Genomic DNA, 13,476 nt, shown 5'->3' on the forward strand with positions numbered 1-13,476 from the left:
TACATGCCATCAAAAGCAACTGATTACACATTCTTCTCAAGTGCACATGGAACATTCTCCAAGACAGACCACATGTTAGGTCACAAAACAAGTCTCAATAAAGTCAAGAAGACTGAAATCATGTCAAGTATCTTCTGCAACCAAATAGTATGAAACTAGAAATCAATCGCAAGGGGAAAAAAATGGGAAAAATCACAGAAACATGGACAGTAAAACAACATGTTACTTAACAACCAGTGGGTCACTGAAGAAATCAAAGGAGAATTTAATACCCAGAGACAAATGAAAACAGAAATGTGATATACCTAATTCAGTGGGATGAAGCAAAAGCAGTTCTAAGAGGGAAGTTCATAGCAATACAGGCCTACCTTAAGGAACAAGAAAAATCCCAAATAAACAATCTAACCTAACACCTAAAGGAACTACAAAAAGAAGAACAAATGAAGCCCCAAATTAGTAGAAGGAAATAATAAAGATAGGAAGGAAACAAATAAAATAGAAATTAAAACAAAAAAAAAACAGAAAAGATCAATGGAACTAAGTACTGGTTCTTTGAAAAGATAAACAAATTCAACAAACTTTTAGCTGGACTAACCAAGAAAAAAAGGAGGAGGACTCAAATTAAATCATAAATGAAAGAGGAGATGTTAAAATTGATACCTCAGAAATAAAGGATCAAAAGAGACTATTATAAATAATTATACACCAACAAATTTGACAACCTAGAAGAAATGGATAAATTCCCAGAAATATATAATCTTTCAAGACAATCATGAAAAAATAGAAAATCTGAATAGACAGATTTCTATTAAGGAGTCTGACACAGAAATAAAAAACCTTCCAATAAACAAAAGTCCATGACCAAATGGCACCACTGGTGAATTCTACAAAACAGTCAAAGAAAATTTAACACCTATCCTTTTCAAACTCTTTCAAAAAACTGAGGAGAAGGAAAACCTTCTAAACACATTTTACGAAGCCAGCATTACCTTGATACTAAAACCAGACAAGAACGTGACCAAAAAAACAAAAAAAAAATTACAGGTCAATAGCTTTGATAAACAGATTAAAAAATCCTCAACAAAACATTAGCAAACGGCGTCCAACAATACAGTAAAAGGATCATACACCAAGTACACCACAATCAAGTGGGATTTATTCCACGGTCGCAAGGATGGTTCAAAATTCACAAATCAATAAATGTGATACATCACAATAACAAAAGGAAGGATAAATACCACATGATCATTTTGATAGATGCAGAAAAGCATTTGACAACAGTCAACATCCCCTTATAATAAAAACTCTCTACAAAGTGGGTACAGAGCAAACATACCTCAACATAATAAAGGCTACATACAACAAACCCACAGCTAACATACTGAACAGTGAAAAGTTGAAAACTTTTCATCTAAGAACAGGAACAAGACAAGAATGCCCACCTTCACCACTCTTATTCAACATGGTATTGGAAATCCTAGCCACAGCAATTAGGCAAGAAAAAGAAATAAAAGGCATCCAAAATGGAAAGGAAGAAGTAAAACTGTCACTATTTGTAGATGGCATGATACTATACATAGAAAACCCTGAAGACTCCACCAAAAACTGTTAAGACCAATAAATGAATTCAGTAAAGGTGCAGGATACAAAATCAATACACAGAAATCTGTGGTATTTCTACACAATAATAAACCATCAGAAAGAGAAATTAAGAAAACATTCCCATTTATAACTGCATCAAAAAGAATAAAATACCTAGGAATAAATTTAACCAAGGAGATGAAAGACCTGTAAACTGAAAACTATATAAGACACTGGTGAAAGAAAATGAAAAAGACACAAATAAATGGAAAGATGCTCTATGCTCATGGATTGGAAGAATTAATATTGTTAAAATGTCCATATGACCCAATGTGATCTACAGATTCAATGCAATCCCTATCAAAATTCAAATGGCAACATTTACAGAACTAAAACAAACACTTCCAAAATTTGTATGGAACCACAAACAATCCTGAATAGCCAAAAAAATCCTGAGAAAGAAGAAGGCTAGAGGTATCATGCTCCCTGATTTCAAACTATACTACAAAGCTACAGCAATCAAAACAGTGTGATACTGCCACAGAAATAGAGACATAGATCAGTGGAACAGAATTCACAGTCCAGAAATAAACCCACTCATATATGGATAATTAATTTACACCAAAGGAGCAAAGGATTGTCTCTTCAATAAATGGTGGTTGGCAACCTGGACAGTCACACACAAGAAAATGAAACTAGACCACCATCTTACACCATACACAAAAATTAACTCAAAACAGATTAAAGGCTTGAATGTAAGATCTGAAACCATAAAATTCTTAGAAGAAAACATAGGCAGTAACCTCACTGATCAGTCTTTAAATGTTTTTGTGGATCTGACTCCAAAGGCAAGGAAAACAAAAGCAAAAATAAACAAATGGGACTACATCAAACTGAAAAGTTTATGCACAGCAAAGGAAACCATCAATAAAACAAAAAGGCAACCTACCAAATGGGAGAAGATATTTGCAAATGATATATCTGATAAGGGGTTAATATCCAAAACATATAAAGAACTCACACAACTCAACAACAACAGAAAAAACTCAATTTAAAAATGGGCAAAGGCTATGAATAGACATTTTTCCAGAAAAGAAATACAGATAGCCAACAGGCACATGAAAAAAAATGTCCAACATCACTAATTATCAGGGAAATGCAAATCAAAACCACAATGAGATATCACCTCATGCCTGTTGGAATGGCCATTATCAAAAAAAGCAAGAAATAACAAATGTTGGAGAGGATGCCGAGAAAAGAGAACTCTTATACACTATTGGTGGGACTGTAAATCGGTGTAGCCACTACGGAAAACACTATGGCGATTCCTCAAAAAATTAAGAATAAAACTATCATTTGACCCAGCTATTCCACCTCCAGGTATTTATTGGGAGAACAAGAAAACACTATTTTAAAAAGATACATGCACCTCTACGTTCACTGCAGCATTATTCACAATAGCTAAGGTAAGGAAACCACCTAAGTCTCCATCGATGGATGAGTGGATAAAGAAGATGTGATATATATATATATACAATGGAATATTATTCAGTAACAGAAAAGAATGAAATCCTACCATTCTCAACAACATGGATGGACCATGAAGGTATTATGATAGGTGAAATATGTTAGAAGGAGAAAGAGAAAAAACTGTATGATTTCATTCATATGTGGACTGAAAAAAACCCCAAACAAACAAAATAAAACAATGACGAACTCACAGATACAGAGAACAAATTAGTAGTTACCAGAGGGGTAGGGGATTGGTGGGGGGTGGGGGGGAAGTGGACGAAGGAGGGGGCAACTACATGGTGATAGATGGTAACTATAATTGTGGTGGTGGTCACTTCGTAGTGTATACAGATGGTAACTTATAATGCTGTACACCTGAAACTTATATTTTAAAAAAAGGAATAAGGTGCTGATACATGCTACAACATAGATGAACCTTATAAATGTTACGTTAAATGGAAAAAGTCAGACACAAAAATCCGCATACTGCATGATCCTATTTGCCAAAATAAGCAAATTCATAGAGAAAGAAAGTAGATTAGTAGTTACCTGGGGCAGAGGTAGAGAGTAGGATGGAAAAGTGGGGAGGGAAGTCAGGAATAGGGAATGAATGCTAATAGTTATGGGGCTTCATAGTGGGATACTGAAATGTTCTAAAATTGATTGTGGTGATGGTTGCACAATTCCATGAATACACTAAAAACCACTGAAGTGTACACTTTAATGATTGAATTTAATGGTATGTTAAATATCTCAATAAAGCTGTTTTCTAAAAATAGAACTTACAATTTCCAAAATTTCAATCAGTTACTAGTTTCATGACATTTGCCATAACTACCACCCATACTATTATCTACAAAACATTTTTCTATAAAAAGAACTACATTTCTACTTAAATTTTAAAAGAAAATTTATAACACTAACCTAAATGAAAAATCAGCTAATATAAAAAAATGGATATGGCAATATATTGGCAGTGCTACTCAAATTAAATTTGAGAACCCAGGCTATGGCAAAACAATGGCCACGTAGAAAATAGAGCACAAAAAACAAAATAAGTCAGTAAACAGGGAATGAACACTAGGACTAACTGGCCCCAACGTTTCTGAACAAGCTGCTGCCTGTGATGAACTGAGGTCTCACTTGTCCTACCCTGCCCTGCAGTCCCAGAATGTAGAGACACCTGAGAGTCCTAGAGATAAAAATGTGAAGACTGGCTCAAGTGCCAGGAAAGGCTTCTCTCTTCTCTGAGTTCGGTCACCAGGCTCTGTAAAGGCAAGAATCAAATGGCAGGCCCAAAATAGTGAGAAGCCTGCTAGTAGCACTATTCTAAAAATTATAGGCCCAATTAACTGAAGTCAGGACAGTACATCTATGAATTGTCTCATGTTTGTCAATAAATTCTAGAAAAATCGGGATTTCAATCAGTTCCTCTCCAATGTTCATAAAATCTATCACCCATGTTTTTGCTTTTTCTGAAATATAAGAAAATCTTAGTATTTACCTTTCTGAGACTGGTACTTAAACAATGCTGATGTCCGCATACCCCAAAACTATCAATAATTTTTCACATGTTTCCTAATGGAAAGTAAGTGTATTACAGTAAAATAAGTAGTATTCTGAAGAGCAACACAGACATTTTATAAGTCCAAGTTGTTTAATGAGGTTTTCAATTCTGATCACACCTATATTTACTACCATGAAAACATCAAGTAAAAGGCATTTATTTTCTCCCATGAACCTGGCATGCCTCTTTGAAAATATCAAAATTACTTCTCTTTCCAATAGTATATTAAAAGCTGGCTTGACACATACAGAAATCTTTACAAATGAAATATGATGTCTGAGATTTGCTTCAAAACAATGGGGAGTGATAGCTTTTACGGGACAAGACTGTCCATGCATAGGTAACTGCTGAAATAAATTGGTATACAGAAATTAATTTTTCTATTCTCTCCATTTCACAAAATATATAATATTAAATATATAATAAACTTAGTGCTTTAAGAAGTTAGGGGACTTCCCTGGTGGCACAGTGGTTAAGAATCCACCTGCCAATGCAGGGGACACAGGTTCCAGCCCTGGTCCGGGAAGATTCCACATGCTGTGGAGCAACTAAGCCCATGCACCACAACTACTGAGCCTGCACTCTAGAGCCCATGAGCCACAACTACTGAGCCCACGCGCCACAACTACTGAAGCCCGGGCACCTAGAGCCCGTGCTCCGCAACAAGAGAAGCCAACGCAATGAGAGGCACCACAACGATGAGTAGCCTCTGCTCACTGCAACTAGAGAAAGCCCATGTACAGCAACGAAGACCCAATGAAGCCACAAATAAATAAATAAACATATATTTTTTTAAGTTATCATTAAAAAGTAGTAATTATTTTAGCAAAGCTTCATGAAATCTTTAGTGTTTCATGTCACAGAGGGGAAAGTCTGCCTATAAATCATTTCATTCTAATATTTTTTAAGGTTGTCTCCACCAATGGACTGTAGATCTTTTGCTTATATTCCTTAAGACTTACTGCCAAAGCCAAACACGTTTGTGAAAAAGGTTACCATCCCAGCATAAAACTGGAAACAGATTTCTATTAGTGACTTATTTTGTTATACATGCCATCTGCCGTTTTCACTTCTACAATTTCAGAAATGCCAATTTCACAATGGATATTAGATTGCACCATTAAAGAAAATTCTATTTAACTTCCCACTAAATACCACCATCACTTTCTAAGTGTTTAAAGAATGTTCCCATGTGATTCCCAAAGAATTTTTGCTTCTCCTTTAAATTAGGTTGGGTTGTAGTTGGGTATGAAGGTGAAAGAAAAGACAGAATCTCAAGCCCCTTAATCTTATCCTTAAAACATTAAAGTGGTTAAATGAAGGAATTAATAAAGTCAATATCAAATCAACATTTTAGTGATTCTTAAATATCTATCAAGCTGTAAGGACAAATATTTTTGAAGTCTATGTTTAAAACACTAGATCCTTTGGAGACCAATCAACAAATTATTCATAACTGCATTCATATAGCAACACTGATTATGCTTCCATGCATAATCCACCAGGTAGACTGACCTAAACCACCAGGGTTTAGAGAATTTTAGAGAATTTTAGAGAATAAAGAATGGCAGCTCAGTGGAGTGGAGAGAAAGAAGGAAAGGAGCATGCATTTGCTGAGTGCTTACTACGGGCCAGGAGCAGTTCTAAATGCTTTACAGACACCTCATTTACTTGCTATCAACAAATTTATGAGGTGGATAATAACATCCATATTTTATACATGAGGAAACCAAGACTCAGAAAAATTAATCTGTCCAAGAACAAGTAGGAGAGCTGGGATTCAAACTCAGATCAGTTTGCCTTCAAGGCCATCATACCACACTTCCTCCCACAAAGACACCTTTCCAAATCATATTAAAAATTCTTTGATTAAAATATTAATTCCTTAGTGGATATTATTCAGATCATTTCAATATGCAGCATAAATCAATCTGCACCACTACATTTTGAGGAAAAGTCATAGTTACCTGGAGGAAAAAAAAAATACAAGGGCCAGAGCATCAATATAAACCAGACAGGGACACTGGTCAGAATACCAACCTCAGGTCTGAAAACTTAATTCCAGATGAACCATTCACCAATGGGTGATCTGGAGCAAGTAATGACCTCAGTTTCCCCACTGGTAAAATGGACATAACGCTCAACCCATCCTTCCACCTCGGATTGTTTATGAGAATGAAATTAATGTTGGTGAAATCAATATGTAAACTATAACAAACTATAATACACATAAGGAACTACTATCTACTCAGTAAGATGACTATACTGAACAGCTATTTTCATGTTAGAATAACTTAGCACAAACAGAATGAGGAATACAGTTCACAAACGACAGGAAGCTGCTCTCAGGCGGGCAGGCCCCACCTCAGCGAGAGCCACTTGACAGCAGCAGGTGCTGCTTGGAGGACCAGTTTTCTGCCTGCTTTCAAACAATCCCGTCCCTCACTCCGTCCCTCACTGGTAGGGGAGGGTAGGCGGGAATAAAGTGCTGGGAAGAGAGCACTAGAACAGGCAGAAGGCTGGGTTCTACTACACCCAGGTGCCAGGCCCTGGTTAAACTCTTTACCCCTCCAGGCCTCAGTTTACGCATTTGTAAGATGGAGAGACCTTTCCCGCCCTACTTCCCGGGGAGAGCTAATACCCCAGTCACCGTGCAGGGAAAGCGTGGTAAACCCCGCTGAGAATGAGATGATGACGATCACCTGTCAAATGAAAGGCTGGTAGGGCGGCTCCTCCGCTAGCCCTTCGCAGTTTAGATATTCCAGAAACCTCGGACCGGGCCGCCCCTCTAAGGAGTAACGCAGCCCCCCTGTCCACCTCTCGGCCCGCGGGGTGCGCGCAGTCCCCTGTCGCTCACACCCCGAGCTGAGTCCACAGGGCAGGCCCAAAGCCTGCCCACCCCCGCCCCCAGGCCTCCTCAGAGGACCCCAGGGCCCTCCCGAGTAGCCGCGGCTCCCCTCCCCCAGCAGTGTTCCCTGCCCTTCTCCGCTCCCACTCCCAGGTGAGAGGAGGGGGTGAAAGGGCGTACCCCGCCGCCATTTTGTCCCCTTGGCACCCGCTAAGCATTCCGCCGGCCCGCACCCCAGCCCACGCCCGCCCAACTCTGTGCAACGCGCGCCCCTCGCGGACACTCACCCCTGACCGCCCTGCGCAGTTCGGGGCGGCTCCGAGCGTCCCGCCGGGAAAGGGGCGGGGCGGGGGCGGGGCGGCTGCAGAGGGGCGGGGCGGCTGGCCGCTGCACCACGTGACTTCCAGCTGCAGCCGCGCCTCTCCCCGCTCCACTCTTCGGCAGTCCGCGCGCAAGCGCAGCCCGGTTCCCGCCTATGGGCCGCCGAAGCGGGAGGCAGGGCGTGGGCGCGTTTCGTGGCCCGGTCACGGCTGCTTGTAGGTGGCTGGCTGTTCCACCCCCTAGGCTGTGCGATTGCACGAGCTTTTGGCCACACGGTTCTCTCTGTCTTTCGGAATCAGCCCCTTCCCCCTGCCTCCCTTATCACCACAGTCTGTCCCATAGATAAAGGACCTAGAAGTACGCCTCAAAAATCTGTGACTGAAAGCGCTTCAGAAAAGCAGCAGCCCTAAGCTGAACACAGTTTATTCTCTGCCGCAAAGCTTTATTCAGCTTCTCTTGTGCGCCAGGCTTGAAAGTCTCAAAGTACAAAGACCTAACAATTTAACGGTGTTAAATTAGAGCTCTGAACAACGCAGACCATAATTATCACATGAATATTCCCCCATCACTTTTCATACATCTGAGAAACTCTCTTTACCTTTCCCTCTCCTTTGCTTCCCACAATAAGCAGGAAGTTATGGAATCCAATGGAGTCTACTTCACAACTAGACTGTAAGTACTGTGAGGGCAGGACCCATATTGTTGGCTGTTCTGGCTCCTCTTCCCTCTTGCCTTCTTAGAAAACTTGCTCTTTCGTTCATTTATTTAACAAGTGTTTTTTGAGTACCTGCTATATGTCAGATGCTATTCTAGATGCTTGGACTTAAGAAATAAACAAAAGAGATAAAAATCCGTGCCTTCCTGGAGCAAGGTAGAAACAGACAATAAATAGTGAACATAATAAAGTTCCATGATAATGAGATGATAAGCACTACAGTAAACAAAATGAGTAGGATAAGGAGGCAACATAATGCGATTTCCTGAAAGGTGGTCAGGGCGTTATTCCTCTTATCAATTGTCCCCTTTCTCCTCTCTCTTTCATTTCCATAAGCATTTAAATAACCTCTCCCATCTTGAAATCTCCCACCCAACCCACCAAACCCCACTTCAACCTCTGCTTGCTTTCTTCTGTTTACAGATCTGCCGTTCACGGATACATCTCTCTGACTACCTACACAAGGACGTCTCCAATTCCTCAACTACTACTCATGCCTAGAAGCTCATGTTAGGGACTTCCCTGGTGGTCCAGTGGTTAAGAATCCGCCCGCCAATGCAGGGGACACGGGTTCAATCCCTAGTCTGGGAGGATCCAACATGCCATGGAGCGACTAAGCCTGTGTGCCGCAACTACTGAGCCCATATGCTGCAACTATTGAAGCCTGTGCACCTAGAGCCCGTGCTCCACAACAAGAGAAGCCACCACAATGAGAAGCCTACTCACCACAACAAAGAGTAGTTCCCGCTCGCTGTAACTAGAGAAAGCCCGCATGCAGCAATGAAGACCCAGCGCAGCCAAATAAATAAATACTCACGTTACTGCCCTCCGGTTTCTGCCCCACCACATTATGAAAACCACTCTTCAAAGTCACTAGGGATCTCCCTACTGCAGATCCTATGGGCGTTATCATCATGACCTAACTTAATTTCTCTGAGTCAGTTGACACTCCTTACATCTGGAAACACTCTTTCCTTGCCTTCCACTTTTACTCTCTTGATCTCACTTCTCCATCTCTAACCACTCCCTCTCCACCTCTTTTGAAGTCTCCTGTTATTTCTCTCACCCCTTAAATGTTGGTGTCCCTCAGGGATAGGTGTAGGCCCTCTCTTTTCCAGCTGGACACACTTTCTCTGGTGATTGCTTCTTTTTAAATTCAGTTAGTATCTTTGTCCCCTATATTTCCCAATATATATCTCCAGCCCTGATTTCTGCTTTGAGCTCCAGAGCCACATGGTTAACTACCTGGTCATCTCCACTTGAACCTCTCAAAATCAAGAAGACAAAAACAAAAACCACTCATCTTTCTTATATACATATAAAACAGCTTGAGATATTTTATTTATTACACAGTTCACTCAAAGTGTTCAATGGTTTTTAGTACATTCACAGCGTTGTGCAACCGTCACTATAATCAATTTTAGGACATTTTCATCACCCCAAAAACGAACCCAATGCTCATTAAAAGTCACTTGCCCACTTCCTCTCAGCCATAAACAACCACTGATCTATTTTTTCCATATATAGATTTGCCTATTCTGGACATTCTATGCAAAAGGAATCATGCAATATGTGGTATTTTGTGACTGGCTTCTTTCACTTAGCATGTTTTTCAAGCTACAACCACATTATAACATGTATCAATACTTCAATCCTTTTATGGCTGAATAATATTCCATTGTATGGATATACCTCATATTATTTATCCATTCATCAGTTGATGGACATTTAGGTTACCTCCATTTGGGGGCTATTATGAATAATGCTGCTATGAACATTTGTGTACAAGTTCTGTGTAGACATATGTTTTCATTTCTCTTGGATAAATACCTAGGAGTGGAATTGCTGGGTCATAGGTAACTCTATGTTTAACTTTTTGGAAAACTGCCAGACTATTTATAAAACCAGCTGTATCATTTTACATTCCCACCAGCAGTACACGAAGTTTCCAATTTCTTGATATCCTCTCCAACACTTGAATTGCCTGTCTTTTTTATTACAGCCAACCTAGTAGGTGTGAAGTGGTATTTCACTGTGATTGTGAGTTGTATTTCCCTAATGACTAATGATGTTCAGCACCTTTTCATGTGCTTATTGGCCATTTGTGCACGTAGAGAAATGTCTGTAGAGAAATGTCTATTCAAATAGACATTTGAATGTTGTAGAGAAATGTCTATTCAAATCCTTTGCCTATGTTTAAATTGGGTTACCACTCATTATTTTTTGCACAAAATCTGTTCCTATTATTGTTCTGACAAATACTCTGGTGCCCCTCCATGAAATGCCCCTTCTTCAGCCCCACTGGTGGCAGGCTTGACCATGTGGCTAGCTTTGGCCAATAAAATTTGAGAAGAAGGATCAACTCCAAGCAGAAGCTTTAAGCACCAGCTGGTGGGTTCACCATGTCTCCTTTTTGTATGCCACAAGACTAGCAATCTGTTTCAGAGAGAAGTTGTTCCATCAGCCTGGGTTCCAGAGTGAAGATGACATGGAACAGAACCACAGCTGATCCCCAAAGGACTTGTAGCATTTTTCTTTGTAAGCCACTCAGATGTGTGTGGACATTTGTTACTGCAGCACAACCTAGCCTGTGCTAAAGGATACACCTGTCCTATGTGCTGTGTGAGTGCCTCTACTATCCCTCCAGCCTCCTTGACATGGCCTACCAGGCCATGAAGATCAGGCCTGTTGACCTCTCCAGGCTCATTTCCAGGCCATTCCCTCAACCACCCTATACTCCAGACAAAATAAAATACATTGAGACCCTGGAATTCACGTCTTCCTCTCTTTCTCTCCCCATCCTGGACCTTTGTCCAATTTGTTCCTTACTACTGGAATAACAGTAATATCTATCTTCCCTGAGTATTTTCTATGTGCAAGACAATATTTATATATGGTCTCATTTTGTCTGACAGCAACCCTGAGAATTAGGTAATCTATCCCACTTTACAAATCAACAAAGTCCCTAGACTTACTTTTCCTAGAGCAAACAGGTAGAAAGGGGCAGAGACAGGATTGGAACCCAGGTCTGTTTGACTCCAAAGCTCCTCTTTGAATCATTATGCTATAAAAATAGACAGAGTTATTTATCTTTTATTGAGCATTTACCATGTGGCAGGCATTACACTGAAGCACTTTGCATGGACTAAATTTAACCCATGTAAAGAAATCACATACAATAAAAGTATAGAATTGTGTTATCCCATAGCAGTTAAGACTCTGACTTTTGGGGTCAGATCATGTAATTGTGTGACCTTGAAAAAATTACTAAACTCTCTAAACTTCATTTTCCTCATCTGTAAAATGTAGCAGTAAGATGTACCTCAATGGGTTTTTGTGAGTATTAAATGAATCAATTTTTAGAAAGCACTTAGAATAGCTTAGTCTATAGTTAGAGCTCAAATTATATCAGCAATAATGTTTATTTTCTCATCTAGCCTCGCAACAAATAGATATGAGGTTGGTACTATTATGTAACTGTCCCCTTTCCTTCAGCTGCCCTGTCCTTTCCCACCTCTTGACTTCTGACACACTACTCCCTCCAGAATGCGCCTGCTCTTCTTTGCCACCTGGCAGACTCCCACTCACCTCTGGGACCTCAGATATCCTTTCCTGCACTGCTGCAGCAAGCTTGGTTGCTCTCCCCACTGGGCTTCCAAAGCACTTTGTTCAAAGTCTGATAGTTAGATCCCCTTGAAAACTAGGAACAAGAACCCAGTAAAAAGTAGAGTTTACTGTAAGACTGGAATTGAAATGCGGAGGCCTTCGAAACCAGTCTCTCTTGCTTCTCTCAGGTGGATTCCCTGGCTTCTCTGCTTCTTTCTGTTTTTGGCAGTAGGAGAGGTGAAGCCAAGAGATTTCCCCTCGCTTGCTCTCCCTCAGGCACCATATCCAATGGTTAATACATCTTCTCCATGGCTCCAGCTCCAACTGGGAACCTCTTGCCATGGCTCTAGATTCTGCCTGACAGCCTTGGCTTTGATGTTCTGATAACATCACATCTTTCCATTGTTCACCAGCAGATTAATTTGCTCACCTGTTTGATTTGAATGCTGTTATCACCTCCAACGAGTGGAAAATAAAATTCTAGTAATCCATGGCAGACAATTGTACTGTAATTGCTTGAATTAGTATCTGTGGTTGCTTGAAATAAAGTGCCAGATGAAGGTAAGGAAATTAGAAAATTCGGAGCTACTGTAATGATAATTACAAGGACTACAGAGTAGGCTGACAAGCATTAGACACAAGCATTAGGCAGCTTAGAGAACAAAAATGTTAAATTCAGGACGTTAAACTCTCAGCTCAAGGTGTGATCAGAGAACCAGAAAGCTTGTACAGTGTAGTAGAGAATCTCTTATTTCTTATGACTTAAGGACAGACCATGGCTGAGGATCAGAACAAATTTATTTGTCCAAGTTGCTAGAGTATAATGACATTGAACTCACAGCCTTTCTAAGTCACTGCCTTAAAGTTAGGACGTCAGTTGGAAATTAGCGGGGCCCTGTGACTTAGGATGGGGACATTTGAGGTGACTTCCAACTAGCCCCCTAAATATCCCTGTGCCCCCTCTCCTTTATAAGGAAACTGACCTTTCCTTGTTTAAAGATTCTACATGCAGCAGTTGCCTTGCAAAGAGATATCTAGTCTCCCTTAAATCCTAGCCCCCCGCCCCATTACCTCCAAACCCAATTCTAAAGTTAAATCCAGGGACTTCCCTGGTGGTCCGGTGGTTAAGACTTTACCTTCCAATGCAGGGGGCATGGGTTCAATCCCTGGTCAGGGAGCTAAGATCCCACATGCCTCCCGGCCAAAAACCCAAAACAGAAGCAATATTGTAACAAATTCAATAAAGACTTTAAAAATGGTCCACATTAAAAAAAAAATCTTTAATAAAAAAATTAATAAATAAAAAATAAACTTAAATCCAGGGAC

The 13,476-nt window shown here is 40.3% G+C and overlaps 1 protein-coding gene across 2 annotated transcripts in view; it reads right to left on the reverse strand.

Annotated features, from left to right (window-relative positions):
* Nucleotides 1-7,873, reverse strand: part of SCAPER (S-phase cyclin A associated protein in the ER) — a 504,096-nt gene extending 496,223 nt beyond the window's left edge. For both annotated transcript variants that reach the window (XM_004276347.3, XM_033440145.2), the window contains exon 1: nucleotides 7,796-7,873. The gene's annotated coding sequence lies outside the window, so the exon portion shown is untranslated. The remainder of the gene's footprint in view (nucleotides 1-7,795) is intronic.
* Between the last annotated feature and the right edge of the window lie 5,603 nt (nucleotides 7,874-13,476).

Source organism: Orcinus orca, chromosome 2 (genome assembly GCF_937001465.1).
Source record: "Orcinus orca chromosome 2, mOrcOrc1.1, whole genome shotgun sequence".
NCBI classification, from domain to species: domain Eukaryota; kingdom Metazoa; phylum Chordata; class Mammalia; order Artiodactyla; family Delphinidae; genus Orcinus; species Orcinus orca.